At 34.8% G+C, this 19,494-nt stretch overlaps 1 non-coding gene across 1 annotated transcript; it reads left to right on the top strand.

Annotated features, from left to right (window-relative positions):
• The first annotated feature begins 2,428 nt into the window (after positions 1-2,428).
• Positions 2,429-2,534, top strand: LOC140851851 (small nucleolar RNA R71). Its single transcript, XR_012134608.1, has one exon. It is a non-coding gene; the product is annotated as a small nucleolar RNA R71 (small nucleolar RNA).
• The last annotated feature ends 16,960 nt before the right edge of the window (positions 2,535-19,494 follow it).

Genomic DNA, 19,494 nt, shown 5'->3' with positions numbered 1-19,494 from the left:
TGGTCCTTCCTAGTAACGATATTTAGTTTTCTATAATCTATGCATACTCACCATCCAGATGATATGCGAGTGGGAAGCAGCTCACCTTCTTCGTTCTCAACCACAGTAATACCTGATTTCTTAGGTACTACTTGAGTGGGACTGACCCATTTACTATCGGATATGGGGTAGATGATTCCAGCATCTAACCACTTTACCACCTCTTTCTTTACTACTTCACGCATGTTTGGGTTCAATCTCCTCTGCATATCTCGATGGGGTTTGGCATTTGCCTCAAAATAAATATGGTGCATGCAAATGGAGGGGTCAATTCCTTTTAAATCGGCAATGGACCAACCGATAGCCTCTTTGTATTCCTTCAAAATACCAACCAATTGTACTTTCTGATTAGGGGTCAAGTCTGATGCAATGATTGCCGGGAGAGTGTCATTGGATCCTAGAAATACATACTTGAGCATAGCAGGAAGGGGTTTCAATTCTAACGTAGGTGGTGATTCTAAAGATGGGACTATTGGTGTACTGGCTAATGTGGGCAATGGCTAATACTTGATTGTCCATGGAGGAGTGATTTTATCGTGTGGTATATCCAACAAGGTGTTAACTTCTTTCATATATCCCTTAAAGTCATACACTCCAAAGTGAGCCAAGCAAGTATCTAAGGGGTCTGGTGCTAGAATTATGGGTGTTGCATCTTCTATAATGTCTTCTAGTGTATCTACTTCGAAGCAACTATCCATTGATGGTCCTTGGGAAGCACCAAACACATTCAGTCTCAGTTTTTTATTCTCAAACGATACGTCCATGACTCCTGTCCTACAATTAATGCATGCATTTACCATAGCTAGGAAGGGTCATCCTAAAATAATGAGAATTTATCTTGGGTTGTCACTTAGTTCCATGTCGAGAATCAGAAAATCAACTGAAAAGTAAAACTCATCTACCTTGATCAAGACATCCTCAAATATTTACGTGGTTCCTTAATTGATCTGTCGGCTAATTGTAGTGTGACTGATGTGGGTTTCAGTTCTCTGAATCCAAAAAATTCATACACCGAACTAGGTAAAAGATTCACACTTGCCCCTAAGTTCAGAAGAGCTTTTTTAATGTGATAATCTCCTATAACACAGGAAATGATGGGGGCTCCTGGGTCCTTAAGCTTTGGAGGAGTGGCATGCTGGAAGACAGAACTAGTCTGTTCAGTGAGGCATACTTTCTTTGAAATTTGTGATCTAGATTTATATTTTTTGGTGCACAAATCCTTCAAAAATTTTGCATAAGCAGGGACCTGTTTGATTGCATCTAGAAGGAAAAGATTAATTTGGACTTGTTTAAACAATTCCAACATCTCGTCAAATCTTCCTCCCTTCTTATCTGCAGGAATAGGGGCTTTCAAGGCATCGAAAATGGGGCTTTAGGCAAGTAAGATGATTCTGGTGCAGTTGGTTCATTTTCTATTTTAAGGTCCTCCTTGTTCTTGGATGATTTGGCTTCGGTTAGAGGTTTAGGGTCGGTCTCATTGGTTTTACTAGTGTGTTCAATGACCTTCCCACTTCTCAGAGTCATGATTGATTTGGCATGTTCAAAAAAAGCTTCTGGGTTATTAGAGCTTTCAATCACAAATTGCCCTCTTGGGTTGCTCTCGGGTTGGCTAGGTAATTTTCCTCCTTCCCTCCTACTGAATGCAGTTGCTAGTTGACCTATTTGGGTCTCTAGCTTAGCAATGGATTGTGTGTGGGAGTTAAGGGTCTGAGTGTTGACTTCTAATCATTGTAGTGCTTTCAGAACTTTTTCCTCAAAAGCTGAGCTGTGACCAGTAGTAGACGGTTGAGGAGCATTTTGAAATTGATGGTATGGTCCATGCCTATATGTTGGGTCTTGATATTGAGGTCGAGGTGTGGCAGGGCCAACCACTGGTTGTGGTCTCCAGGAAAAATTTGGATGGTTTCTCCAGCCGGGGTTATAAGTGTTCGAATATGGATCGTTTCCTGGTATGTAAGCTTATTGGACTTAAGCTTGCTGAACCTGCTCGTGCACAAACTCAGAAAATTGAGGTGCGGCTGGGCATTCATTAACAAAATGGTTCGGACTTGCACACAATGCACAAACTTCTTGGATTGGGTTAGGTGGAATCGGGGATTGTCCAGTATTTAGAAGATGGTTTAATTTTTGGGACAGTTCATCTACCTTACTGTGGATATCCATGACGTTTCCAATCTGATAAATTCCACTTCTTTTTTGTTGAAGCATGGGTTGTTCTCTAGAGGTGGCAGACATATGATGTAAAAAATTCTCACTAAGTATTTTAAAGAGCTGCTAGACTTCATCCTCACTCTTTAGCATGAATGTCCCACCACATGATGCATCAACCATTTGTCGGTGTTTCTCCGATAGACCATCATAAAAATACTGACAAAGTTGCCATTTAGGGATAGCATGGTGTGAACATTTACGAATGAGGTCCCTTAACCTTTTCCATGTCTCATGAAAATGTTCACCCTCCAATTGGGAAAAATTAGTGATAGCTTTTCTAATTTGATTTTTTTTTTCAAATGGAAAGTATTTCTTGAGAAATTCTCTCTGAAGATGATCCCAAGTTGAAATGGTTATAGAGTTTAAGGAGTTTAACCAATGCTTGGCTTTGTCCTTAAGTGAGAAAGAAAACAGTTTCAACCTAAGGGCATCATCGGAGAAGTTTTGGATTTTTACTGTGGAACAAATTTCAAGAAATTCATCCAAGTGTTTGTATGGGTCCTTGTTACTAAGTCCATAGAATGATGGAAATATTTGAATAATGCTAGAATTAATCTCATATTGGGTAGCTCTACTGGAGGTGCTTGAATGCTTGGAGAGTAGGTATACAAGGATGGAGTGAAATATTCTCTCAATGGGCATGGAGGATTAGCCTCACCAGGTGCATCCATGTTTCTAACTTGGATAGTCCTAAGAGTCTTTTTTAATTCTTCGTCTAATAGTTGCAAGTCGGATTTTAGTGATCGTCGACCTAACATGCAACTAAAAGGTCTATGTAGGACTATCCTAGTCTATTAAGGATTATTTTTTTTTTTTATTAAGAGGAGAAGAGAAGAGAGAAAAGAGTTCTAAAGAAGAGATCCTAAGAAGTCCTAAAACTAATAGAAGAATTAGTTGTGGTTAGATTTTAATTACAATCAAGTTAGCACGCAGTGGACTCTCTATCCTAAAATTATCCTAGTTCTAGATAGCTCCTAACTGTAGTTAGCCTTCAAGCCCTCCAAGTCGGAGCTTGACCAATCAACTGGCCAGATAAGTGTAAGGTTGGTGGGAGTCCCCCCGTTGCTTTCTTTAGACACCAATTAAATTGGCCAGGTCAGCGAACAGAACCAATTAAAAACCACCTTCCTTCGGGCCCAGTCGTCCTGCAAACCACTTGCCTAGACACCAGCTAGCTGACCAAGTCTAACCTGGTTCAACTCTCAGGGTCACTTATCTTAATGAGCTCGAAATCCTTAGGGGTCAACGTCTAATTAATTTTAGATTAAGGTCTAGGTTATGCAAATGCAAGGGAGTGATTTGTGGGCCAAGGAAGGGTGATCAAATCCTCACCTTATCTTAGTTAATGGGTTGCGCCCTTAAAGTTAATTATGGAGATGCAATGCAAAGAAACAGGGTGTCCAATCAAGTTAGAAATTTTTATATTAGAGGTTATGCTATTTTAGTTAAGTGTTATGAAATGTCAGTGGTTTTTTTTTTTTTAATTCAACTGTGCCAAGATCCTTGGCAACAGTGCCAAAATTTGATGCGTAGTCATTGATAGCACCAAAAATAACTCTACTCACTACGTAGGTAGGATGAGTTGAGATCCTATCCTCAGGGACCTTGGGCTAAGTTGAGATTGCAAAATAAAAGAAAGAAGTATTATTTTAATTTAGAAAATAAATTATCTTAAAATTGATGTAATTAGAAAATAAAGAGCTCGGAAGTTTTGAATTAATTTTGCACTAGTAGAGTTGTATCTCTTTTTTTTTTAATTAAATAGATGCGATTAATCTTAAGAAAAATATCTATCTTTCCTCGGCACACTCCGTACCCGTAGATCACGGTGTGTCTCCAGAAAGTACTAGATAAATAACTCTTCTTTCCTCGGCATGCCCCGTATCCATAGATCACGGTGCTCTCTGAAAAGTAAAAATTGTTCCTAATATTAATCTAATAGGAAAGCATAAATAAAAGCATATGAAAGAGAGCAAATAAAGAACTCATGATGATTTAAATAAAAAGCATAATCTTTATTGCATATAAAAAAATACAAGAAAGTTTAGAACAATAAACCCACTCTGTGTTATTACAAAATTTCTTCTTCACTCCCGAGACTGCTAGCCTAGCTGCTCATGGAGTAGTCCCTTTCTCTTCCTCTATGCAAGGCTCTAGAAGAATTTCTGGGCTCTCCTTCAAATGGGAGTACAAGAGCCTTTTTATAGGTGTTAGGGGGAGGAGTTTTACATGGTTTTCAGATGTGGGACTAAAGAAAATACTAAGGACTAAAAGATGGATGGATGAGATGGAAAGATCACAAGCAGATAAAGAAAATACAAATTCTTCCTCTTGAAGTATTTTCAAGTATATATTTTTTTTCTTTAATTTTTAGATCCATCTGCCCGTCTGTTTGCCACTGTGTCTGCCAACAAAATCTCCCCGCGAACCCGCCATGCCGCACGCTCGATGCCGCGCACCCGCTGCCGCGCGCCCACCCATTAGCTGTTTACGCTCCAAATTATAAAAAAAAACTTTTGTTTATTTACAATGACGTCTATATCCTTTTTGGGTTTCTTGCATAGTATCTTCATTTTCTATAATACCGTATGCGTCCTTCTTTTATTTAAATTTTATTTTAAGTTCAATTTTCTTCAAACTTGAGTCTTTTTGATCTACGAATCAGACTCTTTGTATCGGCGATCACCTTTCCTATAAAATATAAAAAGAAGCATCAAATTCTTTATAAATAAAATAAATTAACTATAATTTTCTACTTTAAATGACTTAAATTAAGTGTTTATCAGCTCACCTAACAGTTATTGACCATACTCCTTAGTTAAAGCTGATCTATTATTTACAAATAAGTGTAAAGCCATTATTGGGACTCTCACCCAATAGTTATTGGGTCTAACCCCATCCTTATCCTGGAGCAACTCTTTGCTAATAGAGTGGTTGCATATTTTCAGTATAATTAAACCACTGTGATCAATCGAGAACAATCAACACTAGTAACACTTTCATACATCTACAACGGTGGAAGACCTATGGACTAAATATTTATGGAGAGATTTAAGGTTTAGGTCTCATCTAATCAGTTATCAAATAACTAATCTAATTGGTATGGGCTAAACCAAACTGCCAAGCAACCATATTAAAGACTCAGTCTTCTAAATTGGTCAGATAAGTAGAGATTGATGGAGGTCCTCCTATTGCTTTTCTTAGATATCAATAAATTGATCAAAATAATGAACAAAATCAATTAAATAATCATCTCTTAATTACTTGCCTTACATACCAATAGGTCAATTGGTCCAAATAGGTTAGCTTAAGCGAATCAGGCTCAAACCATCGAGCCAAATTAGGTCCTTAGATTAATCGATTCTATATATGGGATGAAAGAATAATATCCTACAAGTCAATCGCATATGAGATGTGATAGGATGTTTATTATAATTTATCTTTTAAATTCATATAATTGATATTTATATTATTAATAAAATAGATATTTTTGATTCATTATATGCTGCATCTTATTAATTTTAAGATTATAATGAACCTCATAAGTCCGGATAATGATTTTAGGATCATGATGAGATCATGCCAGTGAGACCTAAATCTTAATAAGGAGAGCGAACATCCTATGTGATCTCATAGGATGGTGATTTTGGAAGTCTTTGGCCAAAGCAGGATGATAATTAGAAATTTTTTTTAATATATCATCAATTGAATCATCATCTTCAGATCGAGATACATAATGATAAGTAATTGGGTTTGACATATTTTTATGCCCACAGCTCATCTGGGATATTATTTGATTGAAGGATTGAATTACATGAGAACTTATCATTGAAGGATATTTTGATAATTTTTTATCAAAATTTTAAATCTTTCAGATAGTCATGACATATTGCTAGACATCAATATTGACTTATAGATTCATCAAAATTAAAAAAATTTAATTCTAAAATTAGTTTGAAAGAGTCTAAGTTAATTGGGACTCTTCGGGTGATCTAATCTCATCGGATTAAGGTTACGTCGAAAGTCTTGATCCACTGCTGGCTAGATTTAGAATCCAATGGATTATACACTTTGAGATTTGATCTTTATCTAATTTAATTAGAGTTTAATATAAATTTTATGAGTTAATTTGATATGCTAGCATATTGTATTAACCCAAGTTTCTAAATTGATTTGGTTCAAAGTGTTTGAGCTAACCTAGACCAGTTGCATTTGATCCAATGGGATTGGGTCAATTGAAATTGGAACCTTATCCAACTTGAATCAGTTTCAAGTGGAGAAAGACTCCTCTATATCCACCAAAAGTCACACAAAAAATAAATGCCACCCCATCTCAAATTAGCATGTGAAATGGAGAGTCCTTAAAGAAGGCTCTTAATTAAACGCATTACCTTAAAAGATAAGCCAGACATCCATTGATTTGTTGCCAATTTAATGTGAAACTTTTATGGCACATAGAGGAGGAAGAGTCCTTCTACTACAAATATTTAATGGACTAAAAATTCTACACAATAAATTTATTCACTGCATGAGAAGATGGAGCGACAATAGTTGGCACCCCTTCATCTCATGTGACGTCCCTTGGTCCCCTATTTATATGGGATGGCCCCCTTGATTTCTAGCTATGATTTTGGGTTGAAACTAGAGAGGAGAGATGTAGAAATCATAGAAAAAAAATTTGAAAAAAAATTAAGGAAAAGGCAAGGGAAAATTGAGTGGCAAAAGTTATAAGAAGGGTGATGAGATTTTTAGCAAGTGTTGCTAGTGTGCCCTAGGCTTTGGTTTTCTCATGTATTGAATCTAAAAATCAAATCCTAGATTGTATGACATCTAAAGATATCTTCTTGATGTCGTTCTGGTGGTAAAATTGAAAACAACTGGGCTTTGGCACGATCGTAACGTAAGTTTAAAGCCAGCAGTGTTCTTGAAAAGACAAGGCTGCGGCAGCGCATCGGTTGGGAAGGACCTTGGTCAACTTTCATGTAGATCACCATTGGAGGACTTCTATCTTGAGGTCTTGTGGAGAATACCAATGTGTTACTTTTTTATTTTGATGAAAGTATAAAATTCTATCTCTTTTGTCTACTTGTTTTTGTTTTATCGATATCGACAAGGTGATTCTTGGGTTTGGATTCTAGCTCGATAGTTTTATTTGATAAAGCTATTGATTTGTATGATTTTAAAATTTTTAAAAATTACTTTCTGCTGAATGGTCGGAACTCAATATGAGATTTAATCAATTTGATCAACAATAATTATATGATTTAATACTTAATTGATCTAATCTTAATCAACACTTGACTTAGTTTGATCAATTACTTAATCGAACTAAACCTATTATGTTCAAACTAAAAATTTTAGATGCAATCTAATTACATAACCTAATTTTTGATTTACCCATGACCAAAAGTCTCATGCACAAATATAAATTTTAGATTCTAAAATTAAATTTTAGATCTAAATTTTTTATATGAAAAATAAATTTTAAATCATAAAACTAATTTTCAGATTTAACATACAATAATATATCTCGTATATGTATGAAAAATTCAGATCTAAATAAAAATTCAGATCATAACATGATATCATATATCTCATATACAAATCATGAATCAAATTAAAACTAATTTTTAGTCCTAAATATACAATCATACATCTCATATATGAATCATAAATCAGATCAAGATAATTTTCAGGTTTATGCATGCATCTATATATTACATATACATGAACCAGAAACTGATCTAGAATAAATTTCAAATCTATGCAGGCCTTCCATATCGAGTATTTGAACTGAAAATTAAATTTATAATAAATTTTAGATTCAAATTAAACATCTATACATCTTATGTGTCAAGTAAAATTAGATTTTAAATTTTTTTTCAAAAATATGTATATCAATTTTATGCATATAAAATCCATGGCTCTAATACCACTGTTGGAATTTCATGTCGGGAGCATACATGTGTGTTTCAAAATTTTTTTCTAAGTAATATAATAAAATTAAAGTTAAAATATTTTTTAATCTGAATCATGCATGCATAAAATAAAGAACACATGGATCTACTTCATATGCTGAAATTGAGCACATACTGAATTTTATGCTGAAATTAAATATGTGATCGAATCATATACCTATTTTATAATTTTTTTCTTCAAATCTAAATCTGAAAGAGAGTAGGTTTTTACATAGCTGTGCAAGTATTTGACCTTTATGAGTATCCACTTAGGATCAATCTAGAACTACCCTTTATGGTCTTGATCTTTCTTCTCTAAGAACGATCACCCCGCGAATCTGACGAAGTCTGGATCACGATCAACTCTTTGATCCTTTTCTTGATCTTTTTCTTCTTTTATTTTTTTACTCTCCTTTTCTTGGTTACGAAGCACCAAGCTCTATAAATCAACCACCAAGAGGGATGCCCAAATACCTTTTGGGCATGGAGATGGAGGATGCCCAACAAGCTTGTGGAACTAGAAGGGAGAAGAGAGGGAGGTGTGGGGAGCTTATAGGAGGCATGGAGACCACTGAAAATCTTATCTAAGACCCTTAGAGAAGGATCCTTTAAATAGGCAAAAGAATTAAATCTTATTCAAAATGAAATAGCTCTTTAATGCAAGTCCTACTCGATTGGGACTCCTTGTAGTCCTAGATCTTTGACCATGCCTAGGAGACCAAAGGAGGCGCCAACCCTTGGCACCCTCTAGGAATCTTTTTTACATACCAACTAGGGCTCAAGGGATGCCCTATCTGATCCTTCATGCCCTCATCTAAGTGGGCATGCCCAAATTTAGCAAATCAAGTGGCGTCCCATGCAAACAATCAAGGAAATACTTCAGGGTTTGAACCCTTAATGCATATGATCTAAGACCCTAGGCAACCAAAAATTGAAGACCAATAAATCTAATTTATTTAGATTATTAGTAGATAATTAATTTAAATTAATCTTATCAAATAAATAATTCGAGTATAAAGAAAAAATTAGATTCAACCATGTGCTAGCAAATTTATCTTGAACCTAATAAGATTTCTCTAAACCCAATTGATGAAGGAAAACCAGCAGTTCAAAGCATGCATTTTTAAAATTTTTTAGTGAAATAGTCTAAATTAAATATTTTAATCTCTTATGTATACTTTAGATCAGATCTAAACTACCTATTAAAGATTTTTGACATGAATTTACATATAATAAATCTGATATAGTGAAGAATCTGCATCGATCACATTGATGCCTTAGATCAGATCTAACCATTAGATCTAATCAGATGAGTTCAAAACTCATTATCTTTGCATGGGTTGCTGATCTCCATAACTGATAGATATAGTATGAGGTTCTTCTTGATGTCGAGCAATCGCACAGCACGTCCGGCCTCCACAGGTTATCCACTCAAAGCCCTGATCGGATCATCCTTCCTTGGGAGTGCTAGCTTGCACGAAAGGCACTAGATGGCTGATATTAGCTCCTTCCTTTGGATCACCTAGACTCTTCTAGATCAGATGATGGAGTTACATGAGGAGGTGGTGGTGTGAGAGATTTAAAACAAGACACTCTTGTTTTTCTTCTCACACAAAAATAGAACCAAAACCCTAGAACCCACACTGGAACTCATGCCCAAAGAGGAAGGACTCTGCCTCTGTTTCTCACACATAGAAGCCCGCCCCCTCTCTATTTCATGCCCCCTTTCTCTCAGAGGAGATTTTTCATGATAAAATTCAAGCATTTTGTTGCACAAAATGAGAAGGGTTTAAGAATGGCATGGAGATGGGATGGGATAAGGATAAGGTGGTTCGAATTAGTTCAAATTCAAACCATTTTGAATTCAAACAAAAACCACTTCATCCTTATCCAAGTGGGGTATCAGAAGGGCTAAGATATGAGATATTTCTCACACCATTCCCTTCTCAAATTGTCATACAAAATTCAGCCTTCCAAAGGTGATAGTGCCAAGGTAAGGATAAGGATAAGTTTTAGTTTGTTTTCAAGTCAAATTCAAACCCTTTGAATTTGAATGATTAATCAAATTTATCCTCATCCAAATGAAACCAAAAAAGGGGTGACAAAACCTTCTAGGTATGAGAAAAAAATTTGTATAAGAATTTTTCTTGCATGAAGAAAAGGTGGGCACAGAGAAGAGGTGGCGTATGGGTTGGTTCAATTCAAATTCAAATTCAAATTTTTATCCAATTAGATTCTTAATTCAACTAAATTAGGTTAGACCTAATTAGATCATTAAACCTAATCTAATTAAGTAATAAATAATCTCGATTAAATTTTAATCAAATCAAAAATTAATCAAGCTCAAGTTTCAATCAAATTAAGAATCGAACACCTTTAATGATTAGGTTATCTCATAACCTAATCGGGTCAAACCAAATTGAATCTAATTCAATTAGATTTTATCCAAACCTCAATGCTCAATCAAATTGAGCTAATTAGCAATCTAATTGCTAATCAATTCTTCTATAATTCACTAACTATTAACAAATTAAATTTATTATAACTTTTACACAAAGTTAATCATCAATCGAATTGATGATATACTGTGGAACGATTTTTATCGTTGATCAGCCATATGATCAATTAGAAATTTTTTTTGAGTGTGACCCCATAGGTTTGAACTTAAACCAGTAGTGCAGGAATAATCTTTCTATACCAATCAAAGTGACCATCTAGTAATGATACCCAATATTCGGATAGATCAAAAGAGAGCAAAGTAACATTCAAGAATCTATTAGCATGTGGTATTAAAAAATATGTCCTAAAATCAATCATTTGATGATTGTGCTAATTATAATTGTATATGAATTGATAAATAATAAAAGTTATTTGATCTTTTTCATCACAAGATTACATCTTCTAACGAATTCCTATGTTGTGATGAAGTCCTTAGGACTACTTTGATTGATAAAGGAGAATTTATCACATAGTCCTTAAATTAGTTCGCAACCAAACGATACGTTATTACTAGGATGATAGCGATATCAAGTGTAGGTCATTGTGTCCCATATACATTGGTTGTCCTCGTAACAAAATGGTATGGAGACACTGGTATGGCATGCAGATGAGATATAAGAGTACACCATCATTGAACGTGACCAACTATGGAGCACTCTACTGTCAAGGATAGCTTGTGAAGGGTATGGGTATAAGTATCCCTCCGACCTAAGATTATCACGGTGACTTACAAGCAACTCATTGTACTTTGATGTTGGACTATCTGTGTTTTTAATTCAGTGACGGATGGTTTTTGAGTGCAATCAAGTACTTGTCAAGTCGATGCATGAGTCAAGATGGGATTGATCCCTCCAAATTAGTAGGAGATATGTATCAGTGTATTTCAATTGAGCAAAATCTGGATCCAAAATCCATATGATGAATTTGAAAGGTTGAAATACAATATGGATGACTTATCTAGAATTAACAGTTAAATCCTAGATCATCCTCGAGCATTAGGGTCAAAAGAATGAATTATACGATAACCATACACCAATAGATTCTTGAATATTGCTTCACCTTCATTCGACTTATGCAGACGTTGGGTCACCATTGCTAGATGGTTACATCGATTGGTTCAAAAATTTATTTCTATGTTACTGACTTAGGTTCGAATCTATAGAGTCACACTCAAAAGAAGTTTCTGATTGATCATGTGGCTGATCAATGATTTAGAATCGTTCAAGGACTTAATTATCAATTCGATTGATGATTAACCTGTGCAAAAGTTACAATAAATTTATTCACCAAGTGTTAGTGAATTAATGAAAGATTAATTAGTAATTAGATTATTGATTAGCTTAATTTGATTAAGAAAAAAAAGATTAAATAAAATTTAATTGAATTAGATTCAATTAGGTTTGATTCGATTAGGTTAGGAGATGATCTAATCGCTAAGGGAGAAATATCTCTGATTTTATCAGGACTTTGATTCAATCAATTTTTAATTTGATTAAAAATTTATAAACCTAATTAAACTAAATTTTATATATTTTATTTAGGCTAAACCAGATGTGATTTAGTTTGGATTCAAATAAGGAAACCTAGAGTCCATATAGGATTGGACTCTTCCTCCCCATGTGCCTTCCACTTTAATGCCAACTTTCTCCATGCTCAAGAGGTTTTTGCATGAGATTTTTCCACTCTAAAGAGGACTTCTCCCTCCCTTTCTAACATCCAAATCTAATTTGGTTTTGATAAAAGAAAGATTTTGAAATTAAATTTCAAAAAATTCCTTATCAAGAGAATCTGTTCTTATCCAAATCACTCCACACGCCAACTTATTTTTTTCTCCTTATGTGTGCAACATTTTGAGGAGATTTTTATGAAAAATTATTTAGAGAATTGATTTACCATGGATAAATATGGAAAGGGATGTCTCATATTATTTTGGGCATGTTTTGATGTGGGATTTGAAAAGGTGCAACAACACATCAAGAGTCCAAGATCTCTTGGACTCTTCCCCCCTACTCCTTACATGCCATAATAAAAGGGTTCTATTTGTGTGTGTGTGTGTGTAAGAAAAAAACCAAAAGAAGAGTTCTACATGTGAAGGTGCTTGGGTCATGAGTTTATGGCATGGAAAAGGGAGAGAAGAGTTCTCTTCTCTTGGGTGAGTGCAAGATCAAAAACCCTAGGGTTTAGTCCTCAGGGTTTGGCAAGAGAGAAAAATAAAAGAGAAAATAGTTTCTTCTCCATTTTTCTTTTACCTCTTCATCTCCTTCAGAAGTCCATCTTCAATCTTTGAAAAGATTTTAAGATTTGAAAAAAAGATTCAGATCAGTCAAGAAAAAGATCTTCACATGAGCTAGCACTCCCGAGAAGATCGATCAGATCAAAGCTTCGAGTGGATTTTTCGTAAAGACCAGATGCATGTGCGATTGTGAGCAACTAGCAAGGATCATCCTTACCATGTCTCTCAGCAGCGACGATCATCGATCCATGCTCAGGTATCAAGTTCTGAACTCAGATTAGAAGTAGATGTGGTCTACTGCTTACATCCATGTATGCAGATTTTATCATGTGATTATTTCAGATTTTATATGCAACATATTATGTCATAGATCCTAGAGTAGGTTGATTTGATGATTAGATCATATGCATATTAGATTAATTTGATTAATCTAATTATTTTTTTATTATAATTTATTCAAAAAATTTTTGAAATATATGCATGAAATCGCCTACGTTCTCCAACATACGGTTACCATATAATTTATCCCTTTGATGCTAATACTCAAGGTGACCAAGAGTTTAACTGTCAATCCTGAAAAGGTCATCCATATTATATTTTAATTTTTTAAATCCATCATATGGATTATCTTAGTCGAGGTTTTACAAATTGAAACACACTGATGCATTAACTCCTAACTTTCAGAGGGATCAATTCCATCTTGACACACATACCAACTTCGCAAGTACTTGACCGTGCCCAAAAATCTTTAATCACTAAATTAGAAATCTAAGTAGTCTGACACTAAAGTACAGTGAGTTACTTGTAAGTCACCGTGGTGATCTTAGGTCAAAGGGATATTTATACCCATATCCTTCACGAGCTACTCTTGACAGCAGAGTGCTCAGTAGTTGATCACATTCAGTGAGATATATCCCTATGTCTCACTAACATGCCATGCCAATATCTCCACACTCCTTAGTTAAGAGGATAACCAATGCACATAGTGCACAATGACTTACACTTGATATAGCTATCATCATAATAATAGAATATCGTTTGGTCGTGAATTAGGTTTAAGGACTAAACGATATATCCTCCTATATCAATTCAAATAGTCCTAAGGACTTCATCACAACATTGGAGTTCAAAGAAGATGTACACAAAGTGATGAAAAAATTAAATAATATTTATTATTTAAATAATTTATATATAATTACAATAATAAACTCAACTGTCAACAAAGTGACGATTGACTTTGTGAAGAAAATATCGGTAGTGCTATGCATACAATTTTAAAATTTTTACGTAGTGGAAGAATAAGATTAAACTATTTAATATAAATTACATGCATAAGATCTAATCTAGACTACCATGCCATAAAGAAAATATGAAATATGATGCACTTTAGATTTGAAAATAAAAATATACATCGATCTCATCAATGCTAAAATTCTAGATCTAACTTTTAGATCTAACTATATGATCAAAATAAATTAATAACAATTACCAAATCAAGTTTATCTTGTTCTCCTCTAGTCCAACACTTGGAGATGATGTTCCTCAGGTCACTCACAGCTACACGAAGTCGTCTGGCCTCGATAAAAAAATCCATGCGAAGACTGACGCAGATCAGGGGCTCGGAGATGCTAGTCTGCGAATAGCTTCGATAGCTGATCTCTTCCTTCTTCTACAAGTACCTTGGATACTCCAAAGTGATAGAAGATTTGGAGGAGAAAGAGAGGAGGGGGAGAAGAGGCTCTGGAAATAAAAAAATTGTAAGAGAACTGATCATGGGATGTCAAGAGAGGGATCCCCTTTTATAGACCAGGAATTGGGACTTTCCAAGAGAGGGTGCCATAAATCAATGCCAAAACCCCTTATGGCATCTCTAAAAATTCCAAAAAAATAATTAAGACATGGAGAAAGAATCAGGAGTCTCACATACCAAAGGATTCCTTAAGAAAATAAGAAAAAAAATAATATAGCTCCAATAATATACCATATATAAAAAATTCCTTTCCTAATCTGTATCTTATTTCTAATTCGAATCGCATTCAAATTAGGTAAGAGATAATATTATGACTCATCAGCTATTGTTGCCCACCCTAATTGGATCCTTTCTTATGATGCCAAAAATTACAATCCAAATCCAATTAGGTATGGAGAAATTGGCATGGATCCAGATGTTATGCAAAAGATAAGGATAGAGTCCTAGTCTGACTTAGACTCTTTATTTCTAATTCAATTCTAATCCAAATCAAATTTGGATTGAAACTACTGATAGAAATAAATCTACTCCAATTAAGAATCTAAATATCTCATCAAATTTTTAATCCAATTAAAAATTAGTCGAGTCCAAACCCTGATCGAATCAGGATCAAATTTTTCTTGTAATCGGGTTTGATCATATCAATCCCAATTTGAGTCGAACTGAATCTAATTCAATTAGACTTGTTTCAAAGCTCTTTACTCAATTAAATTGAGTCAATTAATAATTTAATTACTAATTAATTCTTTATAAATGGTAGAATCTCAGTCTTAGTGGGACTTTCCCATAGAGTCTTAGTCCAAGTAGGAGTCTTCACCAGAGTCACAATCCAATTGGACTCTTCAGCCATCAGATTTGATCAAATCTTCTAATGCATGTGACCCCATAGGTTTGAACCTAAGCTGGTAGCATAGGAATAACTTTCAATACCAATCGATGTAACCATCTAGCAATGATGACTCGACGATGGATGGGTCGAAGTGTTGCAAAGCAACCTTCTAGAACCTACTAGTATATGGTTACCATATAATTCATCTCGTTGACCCAAATGCTCAAGATGACTTAAGATTTAACTGTCAACCCTAATTAAGTTGACCATATCATATTTTAACCTTTCAAATCTATCTTATGAATTACCTTGGCCAAGGTTTTGCTAAATTGAAATGCACTGATGCATATCTCCTACCAATTTAGAGGGATCAATTTCATCTTGACTCACACACCGACTTGATAAGTACTTGACTGCACCTAGTATCCTTCTGTCACTAAGTTAGAAACTCAGATAGTTTGATACTAAAGTATAATGAGTTACTTACAAGTCATCGTGGTGGTCTTAAGTCAGAGGGACACTTATACCCATACCCTTCACAAGTTACTCTTGACAGCAGAGTGCTCAGCACATGGTCACATTTGATGTGAATGTACTCCTACATTCCATCTGTATGCTATAATAGTGTCTTCATACTCTTTGGTTAATAGGACAACCAACTCATATAGCACACAATGACCTACACTTGATATCGCTATCGTCCTAGTAAGAGCATATCATTTGATTGTGAATAATTTTAAAGACTTAACGACAAATTTCCTTTATCGATTAATATATATAATACTAAGAACTTCATTACAACAAAAGAACTCAAAGATGGTTAATTTATAATAAAAATATCAAATAATTTTTATTAATAAAAATTTATATACAGTTTACAAGATGAGCACAATCGTTTAATGATTGACTTTGGGACACATTTCCCAACAACTCCCACTTGGACTAAAGCCAATTGGTACAGTATCGTATCTCCATTTTCGATTTGTGGTCATCAAACTTTTTGATTCTGAGAGCTTTAGTAAATGGGTCAGCCAGGTTCTCCCTTCCATCAATCTTCTGAAGGTCGACGTCACCTCGATCCACAATCTTTCGGATAAGGTGATAACGGTGCAGAATATGTTTGATGTGATGATGGGATCTTGGCTCCTTCGCTTGAGCAATGGCTCCAGTATTATCATAGTATAACAAAATAAGGCCATCAACGGAGGGTGCCACTTCGAGCTCACTGATGAACTTCTGCAACCATACAGCTTCCTTCGTAGTATCGGATATCACGATATACTCTGCTTCGTAAATAGAGTCTGTCACAGTATTCTGCTTGAAATTTTTTCATAGATTGCTCCACCATTTAGGATAAAAATATAACTTGACATACTCTTACTATCATCATGGTCTGATTGAAAGCTAGAGTCGGTGAATCCCACAAGATTCAAGTCAGTTTCACCATACACAAGCCACTGGTTCTTAGTATTTATCAAATACTTAAGAATAGTTTTTATGATCTTCCAGTGGTTTTCTCCTGAATCTGACTAGTATTTAATCACTATCTCTAATGAGTATGCCACGTCTGGTCTCATACATATCATGGCGTACATAATAGAAACCACTATCGAAGCATATAGAATACCTTCTCTCTCTTGAGGAGTTGTCGGACAATCTCCTTTTGAAAGAAAAATTTCTTAGCCTATTGGAAGATAGCCTTTTTTAAAATTTTTCATACTGAACCATTTTAGCATGGTATCTATGTACATGGATTGAAAATGTTGAGCAGCCTCTTAGATCTATCCCTATATATCTTCATCCCTAGGATGTAGGCTGCTTCTCTCAAATTCTTCATAGAGAATTGTGACGACAGCCATACTTTTATTCCCTATAATGCAGGACATCATTTTTGATTAAGAGAATGTCATCCACCTATAATACAAGAAATATAATTATTGAACCATTTACCCACTTATATATGCAGGATTCTTCTCCATTCCTAACGAAGCCATACATTTTGATCACCTTATCAAAATGTATGTTCCAACTCCGAGATGCTTGCTTCAATCCTAAAATAGATCTCTGAAGCTTGCACACCTTGATCTCATCTATGGATATGAACCCTTCAGGTTGTATCATATACACCTCTTCGTTCAGCTCTTTATTTAGGAAAGCTATCTTCACATCCATTTGCCAGACTTCATAGTCCAGATATGCTGCTATCGCAAGCATGATCTGAATAGATTTGAGTATTTGTTGGGAAATAAGTCATAAAGCCTATCATCTAAGTGGTAGATGATTGGAATTAGTATATGAATTATCTAATAATAATAGTTATTTGGCAGGTTCATCATAAAAGTTCTATCTTCCTTAAATAAACTCCTAAATTATGATGAAGTCCTTAGAACCACAATCAATCGATAAAGGAGGATTTATCGAATGGTTCTTAAATTATTCACGATCAAATGATAAGTTATTAACAAGGACGATAACTTATCAAGTGTAGGTCACTGTATGCCATATACGTTGGTTGTCCTCGTAACCAAGTGGTGTGGAGACACTGGTATGGCATCCAAGTGAGATGTAGGAGTACATCTACATTGAACATGACCAATGTAACACTCTACTGTCAAGAGTAGTTAACTAAGATCAATGGGTATAAGTGTCTCTCCGATCTGAGATCACCATGGTGACTTGCAAGCAACTCACTGTGCTTTGGTACCGGACTGTCTGTATTTTTAATATAGGTTCGAAAATTTTTGGGTACAGTCAAGTACTTGTGAAATCGATGTGTGAGTCAAGATGGGATTGACCACTCCTAATTAACTTCAAGAAGAGAATGTCTCGCTGTGTTTCAATTTAGCAAAACCTAGGCCTGGTTAATCCTCGTGAGGAGTCATAAGATTTGCAAAAATTTTGAGATACAATAGAGATGACTTACATGAGTGTTGACAGTATACTCGAAGTCATCTTGAGCATTATTGATCAAAAGGATGAATTATATGGTAACCATAGGTCAGGGTTCTTAGAATGTTGCTTTGCATACATTCGACCTATCTGGATGTCGGAAACCATTGCTAGATGGTTACTTCGACTGGTACAGAATTAGTTCCTATACTACCAGCTTAGGTTTGAACCTATAGGATCATATATATAAGAGGTTGTAACCTAATCAGATGGTTAATTGATGATTGAGAATCATTTTAAGGTTAAATAATCAATGTGATTGATGTTTGACCTAATGCAAGTGTTGCAGAAGGATCATTAGCAATTGGATTGCTAATTGGCTCAGTCTGATTGAACAATTGGGTTGAGATCAAGTCTAATTGAATATGATTCAATTAGAATTGGTTTGGATTTAATTGAATTAAGTTTAATTGGTTTATTAGATAAGCCAGTTGCAAGGGAGAACAAGTCTCAGTTTGACTAGGACTTGTATGCACCTAATTCTTAATTAAATTAAGATTTAAATTAAATATAATTTAATCTAATTAGACTTTTAGTTAGACTAAAATTATCATTAATTAGGTTATAATTAATTTAAATTAGGTTCAAAGTATTTGACCTAATCTAAATAAGAATCCTAGTTAGACTAGGATTCCATCTTCTCTTGCACCACCTAAGAAAATCAAAGCCCACGCCCACTAATTAATTCCAAATAATTTTTCTATAATTTTTACATCTAAGGAAAGTAATCTCACACTACTTATTTTAGATATTTGAATTAGATTTGATCTATTCAATATAAAAATTAATTTGATTCATTGTGGAAAGTGGTTTAGCCTATTTCTCTTTTTGAAAGAGTCCCTCTTCACAAGGACTCTTCCCTCCCTCTCTTGCACCAACTTCCCCCATGTTTATCCTCTTTTTTGTTGCCCCTTTTGTGGTTATTTTTATTCTATCCATGAAATAAATGAGATAGGGGGCGTCCAAGAGTTTGACGCCCCAAGGACTCCTTGTTAGACTAGGTCTTATGACCTAGTCTGCCATATAA

This window comes from Elaeis guineensis, chromosome 9 (assembly GCF_000442705.2).
Source record: "Elaeis guineensis isolate ETL-2024a chromosome 9, EG11, whole genome shotgun sequence".
NCBI classification, from domain to species: domain Eukaryota; kingdom Viridiplantae; phylum Streptophyta; class Magnoliopsida; order Arecales; family Arecaceae; genus Elaeis; species Elaeis guineensis.
The sequence above is the reverse complement of the archived record's forward strand: the minus strand, read 5'-3'. Positions and strand labels throughout refer to the sequence as shown.